Below are 21,926 nucleotides of genomic sequence, written 5' to 3'. Positions count from 1 at the left end.
CATATAGATTCTCCTGTCTGCTTCTGTAGTCAAGTGTGTTTCAAAATGAAAATTTGGGTCAGAACACATCATTGGAGAGGACAGATATTTCAGTAGGTTCTTTTTCTTTGATACATACAAAAGTAAAAATTTCATTTTCAGTATGAAATTTGAAATTATATCAATGAACATTTTGTTCTCTTCATTTTATCAACACAGAAGCTGTAATACACATATGCTAATTGGGTGCAAAACAAGAGGTATATTACATGCTAATTACATCAGGATTTGTTTATTTTTCTCTTTATCATAGACTCAAGTCAATCTGAGACTAATAATTCAGCATCACTTGAATTTTACATGATTTATTAATATGTATGTGTGTATAGATGATGTATGTACCTGGGTGCTTGTAACATGATTCTTAGGTGGACATCAGAGGAAAACTTGTGGTTTGGGTCTCTCCTTCCACCAGGTGTATTTAATCTCTGGCCACATCTCTACAGCTGAGAATCTCTCTCTAGAGTCACTGTAGTAATTTTTAAAAAGTGGCTTGAGAGAGAAAGACACCACAACAGAATTCAAACAGAGGGTTTTTTTATTAGGGGGAGGGATCATAAAAAGGAGGAGGAGGAGACCACCAGCCTCTGGGCACAGAAGCAATGGGAGAAAGCAGAGAGGGGGCGATGGGAGGTGGCCAGGGCCCTTTTAAAAGGAAATATAGTGAATAGACACAGGTGGTGCTCTTAGTGGCTGAAGCTGAGGGGGTATCCCGTCAGAACACCAAAGGCAGGCCAGTACAGATGTCTGAATCCTAACAGTCACCATTCTTGTTGTGCCTCTGTCCCAGAAGGGGAGCACATTTCCAGAAATTACTCTTGGCCCTGGATTCTCACAAACAGCATGGGATGCCTGGACGTTGGGTTGGTTGGAGGCTTCTTTAGAGAGAAACTCTCACCTAGGCTTGTGTCTCTTTTGCTGAAGCTCCTTCTGTACTAGGAACGTGACTCACATCATTTCAGGTTGATCCAGAGTTCCTCAGCCGCTACCTGTCATCATGTATGCTTCTTAGCGTTCCTACACAGGGTTCCATTAAAACTGTGAGATTAAATTCAGAATGATCAGTTCCTGCTGATTCATGTTTCTAAATAATTACTTTCAGTGTAAGCTTGAGAAAAGATGGAAATATTTGAGATAAGAAATAAAAATTATCTACATCAGCACTTGAATATAGATGTGGATGGCAACACAATTCCTGTATCATGAGAGCCATTTAGAAACTGCTCATTTACCTGGCTAATTTGAAGCCACTCATGTTGGAATTAAATAATTAGCATTGTTTTATTAATATGTTCATATTAAAACCACATAATTCCTAAGAACCTTAGAAAAGTAAGGCCTGGTTTTTATATGTGAAGTGCTTTGACCAGACAACTGCTACTCGGTTGATGAAGCTACAGTTAGCTGTCTACACTGTTAGATCTGAGAAGAATAAATCATAGCAGGAAGCAGGAAATATAATCCAAATGGCCTATGTATCAATCAAAATGACAGACTTACCCATTCCCTAGACTGTTGCCCTGGGCTCCAGTGGTCTTAATGGCATCACTGGGGGGCAGTGGTTGTAGGTCTTTGTCACACAGGATGGCATCGAGCTTTGGCTGGTGGGCCCAGGTCTTAGAGATTTTCTTGTAGGGAGGAACCTGTGGGATGGACCTTACTTTGAGAGTAGGGCAGTCAGTACAACAGTGTTCTTGGTTTGTTCAGGCCCTTGCAGCAGGTGAGGCACGGGGAAGTTTTGCCCAGAGGTTCCCATTACCACAATCCAGGTTGAATCATCAGGCCCCAATTGTCTTCTTTGGAGACCTTAGGATAGTGATTCTAGGAGCTAGGATCTCTGTAATAGTAAGATTTTGCTATATTCAGGACATCTCAGAAAAGTTTTCAGAGCTGTATATTAAATATACTTGATTTTAAATAAACTTTGTTGGTGTAGGTTTAGTCTTGAAAACATATACAGGAGGCTAAATAAAGCTTGTCCCTGTAAATGAATTACATCTGCAAAACCAAATTTGATCATTCATAAAGTAACTATCACCCTGGGGTTGGCTGAAGATACCCACAGGTCCTGATTCTCACAGCCCAAGCCAGCTGAAGACATCCACAGGCAAAGCCACAAGGTGCCGGATGGATCGGCACCATTATGACGAGTAAATATACGGTAGAAAAAGGGAGAGAAAGAGAAGTGGACCAGTTCTTTATGCTGTGGAGAGAGGCAGAACTGAAGAAGGAAATGCAGTGAGGAACAGGCTGATGTAGGTAGCCAGCTTGCCACTCAGGGCCATGGTGACATTCAGGCCCGGCTTCTGCCAAGGGCCACGTCTGAGTCTGTGGTCCTACCCCAGCCAAGACATGTGTTGACATCTGTGGTCCCATACAAATGCAACACATCTTTGCATAGTTACACAAAGATTCTGCAAAACTGCAGCTGTACATACCAATCTGAGTGGCTTGTACTACCACCTATAGTCATGGTGACATCTGAGCCCAAACTGCAGCCTGGGCCCCTGGTCCTACCAGGGTCAGGGTCAGCATTAATGTCCATGACCTGTGTTGCCACCAAATGCCACACAGATGCCTGGGGTCTAGTCTGCCACCTGTGGCCATATTGGTGTCCAAGGGCCAAGCTGCTACTAGGGTCATACTGATCTGGGTGGCCTGGATGGCTGCTGGAGCCATGGTAAGGTCCAGGCCTGAGCTGCTGCCAAGGGCCATGTCTGGGTCCATGATCCTTCTGCAGCTGGGTTCTGTGTAGATCTCTGTGGCCCATGTTACCACAGGGAGCCATAGGAACCATGCATGTGGAAATCTAAGGGCCATGCTGAACCAGCACCACCCTTCACTGACCCTGAGGGAGCTGGACCTGCCCCTCACTGGCCCCTGCAGCAGAAGATCTGGTCCTGCCCCTCACAGGAGAGTGGGCCCCACACTTGGGAGATATGGTCCCACCCCTCACCAGGAGTGTGGAAGAGCTGGCCCTGGTGGGGGGATGGTCCCAGTGGCCAAGACTGACCAAATCAGCTTCTACACATCCAAGGCTCTGAGTTGGTTCACCCCAACATCTACCCCATTTATGATCTGTCAGAGTACATGATGGGACTGATCCTGCAGAGCCATAGTCACAGGATCTCCATATCTGAGAGGAGTTTCAAAGAGGGTCCAGTATTGACATGTACTAGAAACCAGAGGCCTTGAACCAAACCGAACAATCCACTGCAATGAACATTTGCAAATAAAGCTGAGTGGACAAAAGTGTAACCTGCGTTGACAGCCGCAGCTTCTAATGCCACTAAGATGAATGAAGAGGTGTTGGAGATGCAGGAAAGGCAGAGGAACAAAGTGGTATTTTTGGTTTTTCTATACTTTTAAAATTTTCTTCTGAGGGGGACTCTACTGAGATGAGGGGCAGATATGGGAGGACAGGGAAATGGGCAGGATTGGGGTGCGTCATGTGAAATTCCCAAAGAATCAATACAAAATTAGGTTAGAAAACAAGGGGACTATTAATCTACATGTTTTAATTGTCTTTAACCATTTACAGCAAGTTAATAGCTGTTATAAGATTAGGATTCTAAAAGCTGAGACGTGGTGGTGCATGCCTTTAATCCCAGCACTTGCGAGGCAGAGGCAGGCAGATCTCAGTGAGTTCGAGACCAGCCTGGTCTACAAGAGCTAGTTTCAGGACAGCCTCTGAAGCCACAGAGAAACCCTGTCTTGAAAACCCCCCAAAAAAGAAAAAAAAAGATTAAGATACTATAGTTTTATCCCTGTTAAGTTTAGCCTTAAAAAATACAATTCTTGAACTGAAGCTTTAGTATCAAAATAAAACTTTAAATCATAACTACAGTTCATAGGGAGACTGGCAACTTTACTTTCCTGGACCCTTCATAGTTCACCATTGAAGAACATTTCTCAGTTAATCAAAATAGCTAAAGTTTCAAACAGTTAGCAAAGATGAGGGGCTAGACACCCATTCTTAAGTCAGTCTCTTTATCCTGAATAGACTTTAGGTGAGGAGAGACTTCCTGTAGACCTCAGGTGAGGAGAGGCATCCTATAGGTTCTCTGTCAGACTGCTTAGGTCATTGTCTTGCTGCATCATAGTTCCTGGTGTTTAGTGGTTATAGCCCTCACTTTAGTTGGCTGGTGACTGACTATGCTGGGTGTTTGGGATTCCAGTATAGCCTTGAGCCTTCCTCAAGGTGAGCCTGGAAGTATAAACACCATGTGTAGGGTTGACATATTTCAGTTAACAAAAACAAGCAGAAGCAGAACTACAGGGGTTAAAAAGCAAGCTTAGCATATTTTAATATTTGCCCAAAACTATAGACTTAGATGGATTGAATCTTTGGTTTAAGATTACCTACACAGCCTTCTAATTATTAACCTTGCATTGTGAGCTTTAAGATAACTTTTGTTACTGATTCTATAATTTTAACCATATCCAATAAACATGTAAGTCCTGAAGTACAGTATACAATAGTTTTACAGATAAAAGGTTGATATCTTAGTAAAAGTTTTAGGCAATTAAATGACTAGTATTAAACATTACCCATATCCAAAAGACATTTGAATCTCTGTTAAACTTAATCCAGTGACCAGAAAGCTTGGAGATCAGGAATTCTGAGCCTTGGCTATCAAAAGCAGCCGTGGCAAACCGAAGCAGTGAATTTGGGCCTGGACAAAGGGCATGCACAAAAGGTGTGCACAGGGTAGCGTGCTGGGGGCGGGGCAGTCCAGCATTGCCCCAGCTTGGCAGTGTGGGAGTGGCAGCAGGTACAGTTTGATCCAGCTCCCAGGTCCACCTGTAATTGGAACAGAACACACACATATCTGGAGACAAAGAGCGAAAAGGAAACTAACCCACAGAAGTCACTCCAGGTGGGATGCACAAAGACACACAGCAAAATAAAAGTGGGGCCATTCAGAGGTTCACCAGCTTAACCAAAGAAGTTTTCTTAGTAAGAGGCTTTTTTTCAGTTGCCACCCTATGCAACTGAAAACCCACCAGAGGCTTCCTAAGTGTCAGGTTTACCTTGTAGAGTTAGGTTGGGTCTTTCCTTGGCTCCCAGAATGCTTGATGCCCCATGCTGGGCCTCTGCAAACCCTCAGCTTGGCCCCCAGTGTCATGGGACACCCTTAAGGTTCCTCAGCAATGTTGTGTATCTAAGGCATTGAAAGCCTGCCAATGGGTTCTCAGATGTCAGGCCTCTCTGATTTTCTCAGCCCCCAGGATCACTCAGGCATCCTCAGGGTCCCAAGGCAAGTCAAAAAAAAAAACTGGTGGCTCTGGCTGAACTTCCAACTAACCAGAATTAGCCAGTGGACCACGAGGACATCTCCTTTTACCCTGGACACAGGAATGCCAGGCCTAGTCAGAACCCCCACATCACCAGATCCGAATTCCACAGGATCAGACAGAACCAGAAACCAGATATAGAAAAAAAATCAAAAAGCTTCCATGATTTACTGGAGGAGACCTCCACAGGAAACAAAAGAAGTACTTGCTGGGGTTTTTTGGTTTGGTTTGGTTTGGTTTTAATTTTTGATGCCATTCTCTAAGGCAGTCGGAAGAACTGAAGATGTGCCTAAGGGCCTTGGGACATCTCCAAGGTGCACACCCCCTAGGGAGCAGCTCTTCAGTCCCTGAGGACCAGAAGGTAGGATCCCACCTCTGAATTTCTGAACTTGGGCTTGGGTCTTGATCTCACTGGGGAACTCCAAATGTTAATCCCAAAGATGGGAGACAAATAACCACAGACTCTTTAGTCAGCAGTGTAAACCAGGAACTACAACCATACAGACTATTCTATAGTCTTAAGAACAACCAGTAGTTGAGGCCAAGGAATGGAGCCACAACATGCCAAAGAAGCCATACCAGAGCCATACCTTGCCAAAGGCCATGAATGATGCAGATATCACACCTTCAAAATCAAGTATCTGGCTGGCTTGCAGCAAAACTATCCCATATGTATCATGTGTTTGAACAACTGGTCCCCAGCTGCAAGTGCTGTTCTGGGACATTGTAGCACCTTTAGGGTGTAGGGCCTAACTAGAAGCACATCGTGGGGAGGGGCAGGAAACTGAGGTTTATACCCCAGCCCCACTTCATCTCCTCTTGTTAGACGTAAGCAGCCTCATACTCCTACCACAGCAACTAAAAGTCACTCCTGAGCCATGCGCTCACTACCTTGATAGCAAGCCACAAGTCAAAGTGAACCATACCTTGCTTAAATTGTTTGTCACAGCAATGGGAACTGTAGTCGACAGAGACCATCCCAGAGAAACCCACCACCGACAGCTTCCACCCTAGATCTGCTTCACAAACTAAACAAGCTTCCCTGGTTTCTAAACTCCACCAGGCCCAGCCAAGCCCTACTTATCACCCCCCACCTAAAACCACCTTACCAAACTGATTAAAAAAGACAACCAGAGCTGCCCAAGGTTTTTAAGCATCTGAATTCATAGTTGAGTGCCCCTCACTTGGCAACATTCTGATAAACCAAGCACCTTGCTTGCCATTCCGGATATCAAAGCCTGTCTCCTGTGGATCCTCTGACTACAGCCACCTTGGAGAAAGTGGGTTACAAAATACCAGAGAGAAAGACTGCTTCCTGTCCACTAGAATGTCTAGCACATGATAGACATGACTCCTGGACTGGAGAAAAATAAGACACAAATATGAAATGAGGTTTTACTGAGGCAAAAACACCTGCCATTGACCATCCACATCCAAGATTGCAAATAGGCTAAAGTTCTGAACACATGGAAACATGGCTGAACGAACCTCAATAGCTACAATGTGGAGTCGGGGGCTGACTCATGCAAGAGGTTTAGTAACACAGCTGACTTTTTTTTCTTCTTAACCTCTCAAGTAAATTACCCACAGAAATTTTTCTAACAAAGCGGTAATATCATTCTGCAGCTGATAACCCCCCATAAGTTCAGAGCTCTCTATGGGGCATGACTGGCAGGGGCTGGACTCTGGAATGCCCTTTCCTAACCCTTGGATATACTAGCCCGTCTTATATGTGGAAAGAAGCCTGGTGACCTCCTCAGCTCTGAGGACAGTGCAGTCTTCCAATAGTTTTGGTTATTGTCATCACCAGATGTGAGAGGAAGATGTGAGTTAAGACATCCCACATATATAGGTGAGCAAGGCAAGTTACCCACCAGCCATAGTGTCAACACAAGAGCAACACAGAAGTCTCTACTGGGCAACCAAGAATGGTTTTGTCTGTGCTAGTGAAACCTCTCTCAAGTCTATTTAAGAATGAAATGAAACAGAGTGTGAGGAAGAACACTCAGGCAGCCGTGACAGGCTCAGTAGAAGGAAATCTAAGGGTAAAGGAGTGTCTTCTTCATGGGAACACTGGGTGGTGATTAACCATAAAGAAAATGGCTTCAAGTGATGCCACGTATCTGGTGATGAAGCATTATTTCAGCATGGACACATTTCCAATTAAAACCATCACATTTTTACCTCTGCTTCTAAGACATGGACTGAGCCAATGCCTGTCTAACCATTGGCACACCTTCTAGTGTGTGTCCTATGTTTTCCCCTCCCTGACCATTCTACTCAAAGGAAATAATATTTGTTTGCTTAATTGCTAAACTGTGACTTGCATTTGCATTCTCCAGGTAATCTTTCTCATGTCTCCTAACTGAACCTAGACATATTAGTTTGTTCACTTTGGTTCCATTTTTTTAAACTAAAGGAGTACTTACTTACTCCATCAGTAGAAAAGACCTTCAAGGAAGATTCCTTTTGTTCTCCTGAAAATACTAAAGAGTTAAAGCCAAAGTTTGGGCATGCCAAAAGAATGCAGTAGCCAATGATGCCACTAAGTGATATACAAGTGTGAGGCAATCTGGTCTCAGGTTGCATACCACCTGTGACCACAGCGCCAATGCTTTTACTAAGTCATCTGCACATGTGGCACTCTGAAGGCCTGGGCGTCTACCAGTACAGAGTTTGAAGTTTAACCAAACCTGGAAGCCTTGGATTAGTCAGCAAGAAAAAGGAGAGCCTGGTCAATGGCTACAGCATTCCTACTTTAACGTTCCAGGGCAATATCCACCAGGGTGTGTGCTGTGAGCTCTGTGAAGCAGGAGACCCACCCGCTCTCACTTCTTACTGGGTTCAGAAACACATGATTGGAGTTAAAACCATAACAGGATTTTAATTTTCTTGACTTCAGTCCTGTGATTAAACTGGGAGTTACTTTCTTGGACCCAGGGACATTTTAGAACTGCTACTTTCTCCCTAGTGGCTTGACAGCTGCTGCATTGTTGCTGTCATGACATACTAGAATATGCTGAAATGTATCCCAAGGCCCAAGGATGAAGGAGGAAGAGTGAGGGGAGGAGCTAAGAAAGACTCTTTCCCAAATTTAAGAAAATATACTGAAAGAGATTCAAACTCTAGCACAAGAGCAATTAGCAGCTTGTGACTGTGCAGTCACTGGAGAGAAGCACAAAGACACTCCTGCCTCACCAGCACCTGGAAGATGTCCTTTGACAAACAGAGAGCTGGGGTAGGTTCAGGCTTTATTAAATAAGGAAATCACAATTCAAGCCAAAGCATTACATCATATGTTCCAGGTAGCTCTGCACCCCCTTCCACAGAAAACACGCTTTACAAAGAGAACATTTCATGGCCCATCCCTCTTTGGCAAATAAATACAAGTACTTATAGCTGCTTCAGCAGCTAGACATGCAAAAAAATGGCATGGGCCATAGTAGAACAGGCACATGTCAAATAAGGGAACTACATTAAAACAGGAAACTAACTAACCCTAAAAACCTCAAGTGAATATTTTACTGTCTTCTAAATTTTATTCCTACACCACTGTGTTGAATCAAAAATCACACAGTTATCAAAACTGGAAGCTTTGAAGTTAATTCCAAGATATAAACTGGGAAGGCAAGGTATTGTAGCTTTGAATATGATGAACAGTGTTTATAAAGCCAGGATAATGAGGGCAAAAAGTCGGAGCTTTTGTACTACACTCCGTTTTTATCTTATTCTAGAATTGGTTATCTATAATATTAGCTCTTTGCAGGAATGGAAATGTAGATCCCAGGGGGCTGAGTAATGAGCTAAGCTGCCTGGGTCCAGTCAAGGCTCTTCCACTGTGTGGCTGTGTGATTGTCTGTGTTGTTTCATTCATGCAAAGTTTCCCCCATACGTGACACAGAATAAAAACAGTTGTGTCCTGTAACCTTCAAATGGGGTAGCTCACATAAATGATTTAGCTCAGTATCTGGCCCATTCTGAGTAAATGAGGGTAGCCAGTGATGTCGAAAAAAAGATGAAGTGACGCCATTTGCAAAATGAGCCATTCAAATCCAAGATTTTTCTAGGAAAAGGGAAAGGGGACTGATTTGGAGAACTCTTAAATAGTGGTGCAGTCCTCTTTGGATGTGAGCTTGAATTAGTGAGGACTGCAAGCTGCAAACTAACTTTAGATTGTAATATAGACTTGAGACATTAAAAAATAAAATTACAGAAATTATGGAAAAGCCCACCTTAATCCAAAGGAAGGAAGAAGTGGCAGAAAAGGGAAACAATGGATAGAGAGAAATAAGTTAAATAGCAAACAGTCTATTTTAATTGTTATACGACTAATGCCGATGGTCTAAAAATGCCAACTAAAAGACAGTCACTAAAAAAAAAAAAAGAGAGGTATTTAGTGAGTGACACACTCCCTGAAAAGGTCCACTTTAGGTGGTTTCACTCTTCTATAGAGCCCACACCCATGTCTTCACTGTGTATTGTTCTTTTCCTAAGAACCTCTCTCTATCTTAACAAAGTCTTTTAATAAACTAACTTTGGTTCCAAAAACAAAGATGCAGAGAAGATGGCTCGGTCAGTAAAACACTCACTACCTAAGCATGAGGCCCTGACTTGGATCCCCAACACTCATGTAAAAAGCCAGGCATAATGGGCAGGCTTGTAATCCCAGCACTGGGAAAGCTGAGACTGGAGGATTACAGGGGCTTCCTGGTGCCAGTCTAACTGAATCAATGAGCTTCAATTTCAGTGAGAGACTATCTTTTAAAAATAATTGTAATGGTGGAGAGCAATTGAGAAAGACACCCAGTGTCAACCTCTGGCCTCCACATGCATGTGTACACACACAGTCACACACGCAGGCAAACAAAGAAGTCTACTCTGACAATGACATAGATATGTTAAAGCTAAAAACAAAGAGATATACCACAATTATACTGCTCGGGAGAAGGCTGGAGTAGCTAAATTAACTTCAGACAAAGCTGATTTCAAAGCTAGGAAAGTTGTCAGGGACAAAGTGGGGCATTATTATATCATAATAAAATCATAGTTCCCCAACAAGACAAAAAAAGTCTTTAATATTCATCAGCATAATGACAAAGCATCAAAATACAAAAACTAGTAGATAGCTGCTGGGCATTATGGTGCACACCTGTAATCCCAGCATGCAGGAAGGTGAGGGAGGAGGATCTTGAGTGTGAGGCCAGCCTGAGCTACATAGTGAGTTCCAGGTTAGCCTGGGCTACATAGCAAGATCCTGTCTCAAAAGGTGAATAAAAAGTAGGTATACTAGAAGACATGAATGAACCCACTCTTCCAGTGGAAAACATCAACAGTATTCACACCACTAAATGAACATAACAACAGAGAGTAGCTACAGTTGCAGTGGAATTCAACTGCACTTTCATGCCGAAAGTTTTATACATCAACAGAGGACACAGTGCTCTTAAATTCAGAAGGAACATTCACCAAGCTAGACCACTTTCTGGATGGTAAAACATACCTGAACAAAGTTAAAAGTCATAAATCCCTGCCCTCAGACTGAAGAGTTACTATCATGATCAAGAACAGAAATGTAGCTGGAAGACCCGGAAATGCCTGAGTCTGAACAATATGCGGCACAGGGCTGAGATGTAGCTCAGTGGTAGATTGCCTGTCTAGCATGTATAAGGCTCTGGGTCCAATCCCCTCAGAGTATTATACACATAGAAATGAACAAACTAAATAACACATGAATTGAAACAAGTCCCAAAAGAATGTTTTACATCTCCAACAAACTGAAAATGCAATTTATAAAATTATAGGCTACATTTAATGCATATGTTGTAAGGAAGGACAAAAATCAGTAGTTTCCTTCTTCCAAAGATAGCAGAGGAAATCCAAGTTAGAGCACAAATTAGTGAAGTTGGTATCAAAAACCAGTACCCAAAAAGACAACCACACAAAAACCTGGTTTTGTTGAAGAAATCAAGAAAATCATAAACCTCTCATGAGGTAACTCAGGACACAAATTGCTGATATCAGAAATGAGTGAGTAGACATCAATACTGATCCTATGAACATTGAAAGGATAATAGAGGACTAGAATTATAACTCAAAGGTAGAGCACTCAGTTTGGATGTGTGAGGCCCTGCTGGATTCACTCTCCAGCACTACAAAGGGGAAAAAAGGGTGAATAAAGGCATGAACAAGTGTATGCTTACTAATTTGATGACCTAAGAGAAATAGACCAATTCCTTGAAGAACACAACCTAGGGAGATTCATGAGCGGGGGGGAAAAAGTATAACCCTTATTAATTAAATAAGCAGAATCAATAATTAATAGGCCCTATAAAACAGAAAGCACTCATACCCACTGGTGAATTCTCTCCCAAAAATTTAAGGAAGAAATTACACCAATTTTCCATAATTCCTTCAGCAAATAGAGGCAAAGGGATTCCTTTCGAACTCAAAGTGGGAAGCCATCATTGCCTAAGGCATAGCAAGACGGGGAAAATAGAAGTATTTCTTATGAACAAAACATTGGCAGCAGAACAATCAACCAGAAACATTAAACAGCCAACCACAAGCACAGAATGACAGACCACCTGAAAGAAGGTGAGGATGAGTCCTGGGGATGCAAATCCAGAGAAAGTAGCACTGAGTGGCAGATCTGACCAGGACAATGGCAATTTTTTTCTGGGAAGCACAAGCAAAACCATCACCCATACAAGAAAGCGGGAGGATGGGGAAAGTCAGCAATATCCATTGATTACATGCTGGATATGAAGGTCAGAATGAAACACTGAAGAACTTCAGCCTTCTGAGCAACACCCTGTGCATAGGAAATCCCAGAGATATAGAACCATCTGCCTCAACTCCGGAGAAAGCTGGAAATTAGCCACAGGATCACAAAACACCACACAGAGTACAAAAATAACTGCTCGGATAAAATTAACAGGATATAGAAGGGGAAAAAAGAAGAAAGAAATTAGCACCATCAAAACTGGCACGTTATGGCCAAGTGGCATTGAATCTACTAAGAATAGTGAGTATGCACAGAAAAATGGTAAAATGACCCAGAAAAAAAAGCTAGAAGTGCAGGATTTCAAAAATTTTACACACACACACCAAAACATGAAGATATTCTCAAGGGGAATAATCAATAATAATCATTTATAATAATAAACAAAAGCAAAAACACACAGACTCTACAAGACAGTATGACAATACAAAATACTCAGAATTGTAGTCCCAAATTTTGCAAGTTTTCTAACTGTCCAGACTATCAGTCCAAAAGAAGGAAATGCCTCCTTTCAGATTATGTATGTATGTATGTATATTATATGTAAGTTCTCAAATACTTTACCTACTATGGACCAATTATCACAAAACTGTTGTTACAGGAATGCCAGCTGGTAGCCACAGATCTGGAGACACAAAGACCATCAAGCATGTCCAGGTGCCCTCAAATCAACCACCTGTGCCTCCTGAGTGAATGAATGTAAAGGTCTAAGAGGCACCAGAGTTCCATACAGGCTGGACTGCAATGAAACAACCAGCTACCCCAGGACGTGGCAGTACCCCAGCTTTTTGTCCCCCCACAAAGATGGTCAACGCCCCCTAAGTCAGCTGTAAGAGGTCTTGACAATTCAGGGCCCCATATTCCTGCCCTACCTGGCACCCTGCACACATGCTTTAGCAGCTGCTGAGCTCCTTATTCTCGAATCAAAGAAATTAACCTTTGGGTCACCCCCCACTATCTGCTCCCACCACAGCCTGCCTCATCTCTTAACTTTTAAAGGCTTACAAACTCTTCCTCCTTCCCGAGCTCTTTATCTCCATGTGGCACTAGTAGAAGATGCCACACTTACTTTCCAATCCTGCCCACCCCTCAATATCTCAAATCTTCTACTTCAACCTAATACAAACTATTTCCCATCTTATTCCTACATTGAAACTCTAGAAGAACTATTGGCCCATCCTTCACATATACGGGAGGGCACACTACCTCAAGCCACCTATGCCTGATACATAGATGGCAGCTCCTTTTTATATGAGGGGACCCACAGAGCAAGCTATGGCATAGTGTCATCTACCAGGGTGGTGGAGGCGCAGGCACTGCCTGTCCATACTACTAACCATCAGGCTGAACTAATAGCTCTCACCTGTGCTTTCCAATTAGCACAGAGACAATTCCTAAATGTTTACATAGATTCCAAGAATGCCTTTCACATCCTCCTGAGTTCATATGGTGCCTTTGAGACTAAGTTACAAGGTCTTTCTTACCCAAATATCCAACTCCCTGTGGGGTACAGACCTCTGGAGGTAAAGGAATCAGTTCAAGGGGAAGGTGAAATCTCTTGGAGTTGGCACTATGGGGATGAGTGTTGATATCCTGGCATTATGGTGACAGCTCAAAGGGTTCTGCGTTGCATGGCTACGTCGTGCGCACATTAAGTGGCTGTATAAGGACTCTGTGCACAGAAACCAGGTGAGGTGGGGCCACACGGAGCTGGGCTAGCAGCAGCTCCAGGACTCCAGTTTCAACCACCCCAACTACTGAGCCTCATTCTAAACCTCTCCCTTTCCCAATAAACTCCACGTGGGTTTGTTGAGTTGTGTGGTTCATGTTTCATCACCTGAAGCTGCAGCAAACAGCAATAATTGAGGAAAGAAGCCAAGAGAAAGATGGGCTCCGGTCATCAGTGAACAGGGTGTGAACACATGAGAAATGTGACAGAAATTCCAAGGCTAAGGATGAATACTGTCCAGCTAGCCTAGGAAAATATGGGTTCATATTGAACTAAGAAAGAAGACTAAGGGGCATGGGGGAGCTGTGTATTTGTCCTGTACTGAGAAGTTTACAATTCTAGAAAGAGAATTATTTCAGACAACTTGAAACACAAATGGAAATTGAGGCAATTTGTTCTTTTAAAAAATGAGAAAATTAGCATCATTAAATAAAATCCTATGAGAGGTGACAATGTCTCTAATGCTTAGTGATGTTATGTTTGACAAGCCCTAGAGCTAAGATTTGAGACTCCATATTCTTTTAAAAAATAAAAATAGAAAGAATTTCAAAATGAATATTAAGTAAGCATAAAAAAAAAAGGAGGCAAAATCTAGAGGTGACTCGTTCCCCGGAAGAAGCCAAACATTCAGGTTAGATCCGTATTTACATGATTTGTTACCAGTGTGCACACAGGTCCATGCAGCACAGAGAAGCTAAACCTCAAGCAAAAGGCCACAGTATTGTGGGCTCCTCACACCAGAAGATAAAGATTAATGCTGCACACTAGTGGGAAAGGAAGAATATGAGACTGACAAGCAATCCCAAAAGAAGAGTCCAAAGAGTCCCCTCCACGGTCTTAGGTCCTTGTTGGGCAAGCAAGAGCAGAGTGCACACAGACAGGAAACGTATAGCTTCTCGAAGGTGATGATGCTCAAGGGGCTGAGATAAGCTGCACAGAGACAGCCTCCACTGCGTATGGCACGCAGAAAGATTAGTTTGGATCCCTCTTTCACACAATATGCAAAAATCAGCACCAAGTGAACATTTAATCCTTCCCAGAGACCCACCTAAATGGAAGAGCTAAACATAAAAAGCCTCTGGAAGTCAACACAACAGCAAAACTCAGCAACTTCTGGTACAGTATCCAAAGCACACATGACGGGGGGGGCAACGGGTTGTGGTGGACGACACACTGATTTTTACCAGTACACAAAAATCAAAGCTTAAATTTTAAAGTGTAGTGGGGGGGCAGAACAAACATTTATCTAACAAGGTGACAAGGTGCTTGTGTCCAGAATATTTTAAAGAATTCATGCAACTTATTAACAACCCAGTTTTTAAACAGCCGAAGTGTCTGAACAAACATATGTCCTAAGAACTGCAAACAGCCAAGGAGAGCACACCCAGTGATATTCAACACCATTAGCAATAGGAGACAAAAGAAAAAAAAAACAGTGTGGTGCCCTCTGCACACTCCATGGAAGAGCTGTGATTGCCAAACAAACTGTAGAAACCCATAAACATTCATGCTGGGAATGCAACATAGAAACCAGCTTGGTGCTTCCTTATAATGTGCAACCCAACTTCCATAGTACCTAGTACCTTCATTCTTAGAAAAGGACTCAGGAAAAATGAAAACCTTTTGTGCCACTGAAAAAGTGTACATGGACATCCTGTAACACTTCATCCCTGTTGCATCCTTTCCAAACACCCATGACCTCAGTCCAGGTTATGAGCACAGCCAAGGGTAGAGGGAAGTCTACAGGAAGCCTGGGCCAGTGCTCTTCAAGACTGACAGTATCTTTAAAAACAAAAAATAACTGAAAAGTGCCTACATTTACACGGTCATAAGGAATATGAAAGTAAATGTACTGTGGTACCATGAATGGAATTTTGAAATAGAAATGTAAGACATTAATGCTTGAGACAACTGACTGAAAGATGTATAAAAACCCTATGGGGATGAAGGTTGTATAGAAACTCTATAGGTTCTTTTAATTTTTATGTAAGCCTAAGATTCTTCCAAAACTCCAGTTTTTTTTCTTTTAAGAAAGGTAACTAAATATAACCCTTTCCATAATATTGACTGCTGGAAGTCAGTGGTACAACCTGTCTAAAATTCTTATCCATCTTAGAATACTACTCCAGAATGTACATGAATTCAACTGTGAAAGCCTCAATTTACTGTCTCATATACTTTTTTGGTGAAACTACTGGACTGCGGAAAAAGACTTCCACAGAGTGCCCTCATTTTCCTCTCATGGCACATAGGATTAGACTAGAAATGCCCATTTGGAGAGTCAAGCACACTTTCTCCACGTAAATAAGGAAGACAGAGCAGAGGGGGAAAAAGGGCAAGAAAGGAAGTGTTCCACAGCACCCGACAGAGTGTGGCTAGCGGCGGTCAGACCTGCCGAAGGAAGGCCGCTTCAGAGTGTTTGCATTGTAGCCTCCCAGCCAGAAGAGTCACAAAGACTGGCTGTCTCTCCAGGTAAATTTCTGAGTCTCATGTTCTAGTTCAGGTAGTTCGGTGGACCAAGTCAACCAAATTCTTTGACATTCGGCTGAGTGCCCTTTTTGCATGTGTATGTTTTTGTTTTAGGACATATTCTTTAGGGACATTATGTGATGTGTCCTAGTTTCCCGATATTTTTCTATGAGCTCTAATACTTTTATAACCCTCTTATACATGTCTCTAATCCCCACTAAAGGCTTCATAACAGCACTGCAGTGGCTCAGCAATTCATGGCACTCACCCACTATCAACCCCCTACTCCTACAACAGCACTTCAGGAAACTGTCCCAGCATGCCTCCTACCATAGGATGACCATTCATAGGCTACTTAAGTGAGGCACAGGGGAGCGACACAAGATTGCTTCCTCTCCAGCCCCTTTCCACACATCACCGCTAGCTCTCAGTGTTGGCTACTCCTCTAACCCACGCTAGCATTGTCAGTACATAACTCTCCTTAACTTCAGTTCCTCTCATTACCACTAATTTGGACTTTTAATTATAAAGTCAATCAGTAATTGACCAGGATTGAAGAAGAAGGTCCAAAAAATAACCCTGTTCCCCCCCAAAAAAAATTTCCAAAAGAGTCATATAGAACTTCTATAGCTTAGCATTTATAAAATCTGAGGTTCAAACATCCTCAGTAGGAGATGGGGATGTAGCTCAGTTGGTAGAATGTTTGGCCAGCATATACAAAGCCCTAAATTCCATCCCCAGTACCACAGAAACAAAGCATGGTGGTACATGCCAGTAATCTCAGCACCTGGGAGGTAGGGGCAGCAGAAGGATTGGAAGTTCAAGGCCATCCTCAGTTACATAGCAAGATTGAGGTCAGCCTAGAATACATGAGACCCTCTTTCAAAAGAAAACAAAAACAAAAAACACTGAGCTGCAATTAGCCCAGAAGACTTCCCAGGCAGTTGTTACAGGTAGCGCAATTGGCCAGTTCACAAGTACCATGGTGTGAAGGTGTTGGCTGCATGAGCAAAACATTCTGAAATGACAGAATTCCAGAAGAGTGGTTTCTACGGCTTGGGATTGGGAGATCTGAAGCCACATAGGAGAGTCACATAGAGCACAGGCGGCAACAGCACCTGGGAGGGGGTGTCTCTGAAGAACACTAGGGCCAGTGTCCCTGTCAGTGTCCTAGCTGTGGTTCTAGGCTACCATCTACTAAGATGTTGCCATCGGCCAGCACGGAACAAAGCATTCGAACTATCAGCATTGAGTGACAACATCATGTGGATCTGTAATCACCAGTCATATTTTCAACAAAAAGCAGGCAATCATTGAAGTATTGCTGCAGACGGCATCAGTGGGCCTTAATAAATAACAGAAGCTATGCAAGCCATAGAAAGAAATAGACTAAAAAGTTAGGTGCCAGTAAGTCAGTGTCAGACAGCCTAATAAGAATATCATGGGAGTCTCCTCCCCCCTACACACACACACACACACACACACACACACACACACACACACACACACTCAAATTAAGGCTTCCATGGGACAAAAAAATATATATAAAGAAACAATGGTCAAAATGTTTTCCTGAAAACCACTCTTAACTCACAGAACTAAAAAGCTCAATGAACCCACATCCCTCAAGGCCATATCACATTTGTATTTCTCAAAGCCAGTAACAGACAGCTCTAAAAGAAACCAGATTGAAAGAGCTAAGTGCCAGGTGACTTCTTCTGACCGTCTACAGAGAAGTTGCATCACCACAGAGGGAGAGGTTGCAGTCCACCTCTCTCCAAGTGTCTTTCAAAAGCAAAGGCAAAAATGAAGATGCTTGAAGAGAAAAAAGCTGCAGGAACTGATTATCAGAGCACTGTTATGGAAAGATGCTACCTCCAGTCAGAAGGGCAAAATGGCATGGTGTAGGATCCCCGTTCTTCACAGACGCAACAAAGACCACAGTAAATTGTGACTTGTAGCTTAACACGACTAGATTTATTGTGTGTGTGTGTGTGTGTGTGTGTGTGTGTGTGTGTGTGTTTAACTTCCTGGAAAATAGCTGACAATAATACTCAGTGTAAAGCTTATGGCATTTCTAAACATAATGGCACAAAAACTGAAGACAGAAAGAGTCGGTGTATAGTTACAAAGTGCCTGCCCCATGGGCTTCCACACCATAGTCAACAGGTATAGACGAGGTGAATTTAAACAACAGACTTGTTTTCTCACGATTCGAGAGGCTAGAAATCTGTAGTCAGAACACTAGAGGCTGAGGGCCCTTCCTGGCTTGCAGGCAGCCAACTTTTCCCTGTACGGTGATCCTGTGGCTTCGCCTAGGTGTACGTGTAGAGTGAGGACAAACAAGCTCTCTGGTGTCTTCTTTCATCGAGACACTGACCCTACCCTGATGACGCCACTCATGTGCACATCTATCTCAAATTACTTCCCGTCACGTTTGCGGTTAGTGCTTAGCCACTGCGTGGAGCAGGAGACACGAAGTCTGTAAGAGTTGCTGTTGAATGCGTCAAGTTTTCATGTTGTGTGATGGTAGAGCAGTAGAAGGCTCACAGTGAAAACACCAGTCAGAGTAATGTTGATCAGACAAGACTAAAGGTGGAACTTTTTTGTTACTGTTGTTTTAATTCCCAGCTGAACTAAAGGAAGACCAAAAGGGGGAGAAGAGGAAACTTTAACTAGATGAGAAAAAAAGAAAATGGGGCACTTAATCCTACACACATCATCGCCTTAAATGTAAGCAGTCTAAACACCCAACTGATGGTCAGAAGTTGCTGGAGTGAGTAAGGAGGAAAATGACTATAATGGTAGGTTCTCAGTCTGGTAGGATTTGAAATCACCATGGAAACAAATATCTGAGTAGGAATGTCAGTGGATTTTGATAGTTAAATAATCTGAGCCAACAAAACATAAGCAGGCTTGTAGGCAGAATGGGAAAAGAACCAACAATAGGAAAGCAGGTAAAATACTTAAACTGGAATTCAAAAAGGAAGAAAGAGAGATGGACAAAACCAAGGTCACAAAAAAGATCATCTTAAAAATCAAGAATTAAAAATTAAAGAAAATATAAGATGCCATGTTATATATCTAAGGGGAAAATTGACATTGAGCAATGAAAATTATTTTAAGTGGTAGGGGATATAAGTTTGTGTCCATCTTGAAAAATAATTTGCATTTCTTTCTAAAACTGAAAACCTATGTGCTCTGAGATTCAAGAATTTCTCTGGTATTATATTTCTTGCCAGGCTCACCAAGAAAAAGACATGTGTGATTTCCTGGCAACATTTTTAATAGCAAAAAAAAAAATGTAAAGGACACCCTGTTTGTCATAGTCAGAGGATTTGTAATCAAAATATTTTCACAACAAAACATACATAGCAGTGACAATGAACATAAGTGTGAGTATTCATGAAAAAAATGTTAACACTCAAAACTAAGTAATATATTCTTGAGAAACACAAATACAAGTGGAAAAGCCAAGTATAACGTTAGCTACCTCTGGTAGCCTTGTCCCATCTGCTGGACCAGTGCCCATGTCACACCAGTTGTTAAATATTTTGAATATTAACCCTCAAACAAACAAAAAACATAACAAAGACTTGGGGGATATAACCACAAAATTCAATTCCTTCCCATTTCATGAAGAACAGCAAGCAAAAGCTTAAACAGTTCAAGTTTTAGACAACTCTCTGTTATTCCCCCTGATGTGTGTGCACACACAATACAGCCCAAATGTTCCTGTGCTCTGCCCTCCGTGCCACTGTGTCATCCCATCCTAATAAAGGATAGGCTGTGGCTTTAGAAATGACAGGGTATGGTTTCCATGTGGAGTCAAGGTCATACAAAGCAAATTCTCACTCTGCTGTGTTGTGAGGCCCTCTGAGAAGCCCTGTGGAGAGACTCATGGCTCAAGGCTGAGGATTCCTGGAACAGCTATGGCTAGTTTCCAGATGTGTAAAGGAAGTTTCTAGAAAGTAGAGCTACATGTCCTATGCAGGTGTTCCATCACTGCCTCACTGATGCCTTAAACTTCATCAAGTGTCCACAGACAGACAGCACCAGGCAACCAAGAAATCTAATTCCTAACCTACCAAGGACGACGAGGGAGATAACAGTGAACTTTAGGTACATGTTATCAAAATAAGAAACAAATTTCAGGAGCGGGATACTACTGTCGAGAAAAACCTGGAGTGTGCCCTCCAATCTGTACCTTAAGAGTCTTCACGTGCTGAGGGCTTAGTCGCCAATGTGTTGCACTATTGGGGAAACACATAGGCTGCAGGTGCAGGCTGGTAGAAGGAAGTCAGATCGCTGAGGAACGCACCACTGAAGGGGATATTAGAACCGAGACTTAACCCTTTCTCTTGCACCTTTTGGCCACCATCAGGTGAGCAGCTCGGCTCTGCCACAAGCGCCCTGCGGTGATGTTTTTCTGCATTGCCACAGGCCCACAAACGATGGAGCTGACCAGCCATAGACTGAAGCTTCCGAAACTCTGAGCCAAAATATATCTCCCCACCTTGCAGGTTTAACTCCTCAGGTGTTTGTTCGCAATGACAAAAAGCTGGCCACACCTACACTCTGGGTTGGACAGTGGGCAGGAGCCAGGCAGATCTCTAGGAGTAGTAGCACTCTCGAACTTGAAGGGGATTGTCAGCAAAACCTTGATGACGTTTGAAAAGTTGCCTGGAAGGGCATATGGAAGCTGAAGAGAGAGTATTCAAGAGGCGGAAGGCTTAACAACGGTGCCATGTTTAGGATGAAGACAGCACAAAGCACACCTACTGAGCTAAGCTAGCCAGCCGGATTTTGACATCAGAACCACTGATATCTAAAATTGGTCGGACAGAGACCAGCTGAGGCAAGAGCTACCAAAAGGATTCAGGGACAATTGTGTTTGAAAATCTCCACCTTCTCCAGATGCACAAAGGAAATATAAAAGAGTCCTTGAGCAAAGATCTTTCCCGGAACCCATCGAAGAGAATCTGCTCTGAAAATTCCCAGAGTGCATGGGCAAACCCCCCTTCACGGGATCTCTGAGAACAGCAGGAAGCCCTGTGGATTGCAAAGGTACTGTCCTCCACCAGCCTCAACAGCAGTCTGGAGTGAAGAGAGGCTTATTTTGAAGAACTCGTAAACATGACATAGGCGCTTATGAAAAAGTTCCACAAGGCTGGAGGAGAATTTGGCAGGAACTGCCTAGAAACCCTTGAGATGGGCAAACACAAGCCACTAATCAAAATCATGCAAGGATAGAGACTATCAGCCACTGCAGAGAAAGAGACCGGAAGAGCTGCTTCCGGGTGGCCCCAGAGAGAAGTCTTCCTCAAGACACTTTTTAAAATTGGGCTTTGGGACTACCATAGAGCATGAACCTCGGTATCCCCAGAAAAGGCATGTGGCAATTACCTGCTGACTGTCCTCCACAAACATTCAGATGTCACGAAGTGGACCCCAGTAACCTTAATCACATGGTGTCACCCCAGAGTTGCCTGGATGAAGATTTTAGTGTGTTGGGAACTAATGGCGTAGAGGGAACTTTGGGTGAAAAAAAAAATACTATTTTTCCCTAGAAAGCACTCAGGGCTAGAAGGTAAGTCAAGGTGCCAATCT

At 42.9% G+C, this 21,926-nt stretch overlaps 1 long non-coding RNA gene across 2 annotated transcripts in view; it reads right to left on the bottom strand.

The window, feature by feature from the left end:
• Positions 1–559: 559 nt before the first annotated feature.
• Positions 560–21,926, bottom strand: part of LOC110341739 — a 39,610-nt gene continuing 18,243 nt past the window's right edge. Inside the window, exons 2-3 of one of the 2 annotated variants that reach the window (XR_002383724.2) lie at positions 1,540–1,876; positions 560–1,077 (exon numbers count right to left, since the gene is read on the bottom strand). This is a non-coding gene — a long non-coding RNA (uncharacterized LOC110341739). Of the gene's footprint in view, positions 1,078–1,539; positions 3,672–21,926 lie in introns of those variants that run through there. The other variant, XR_005875696.1, reaches the window with a different exon arrangement.

Source organism: Mesocricetus auratus, unplaced genomic scaffold (genome assembly GCF_017639785.1).
Source record: "Mesocricetus auratus isolate SY011 unplaced genomic scaffold, BCM_Maur_2.0 Super-Scaffold_6730, whole genome shotgun sequence".
In the NCBI taxonomy this organism is placed as follows: Eukaryota; Metazoa; Chordata; class Mammalia; order Rodentia; family Cricetidae; genus Mesocricetus; species Mesocricetus auratus.
The sequence above is the reverse complement of the archived record's forward strand: the minus strand, read 5'-3'. Positions and strand labels throughout refer to the sequence as shown.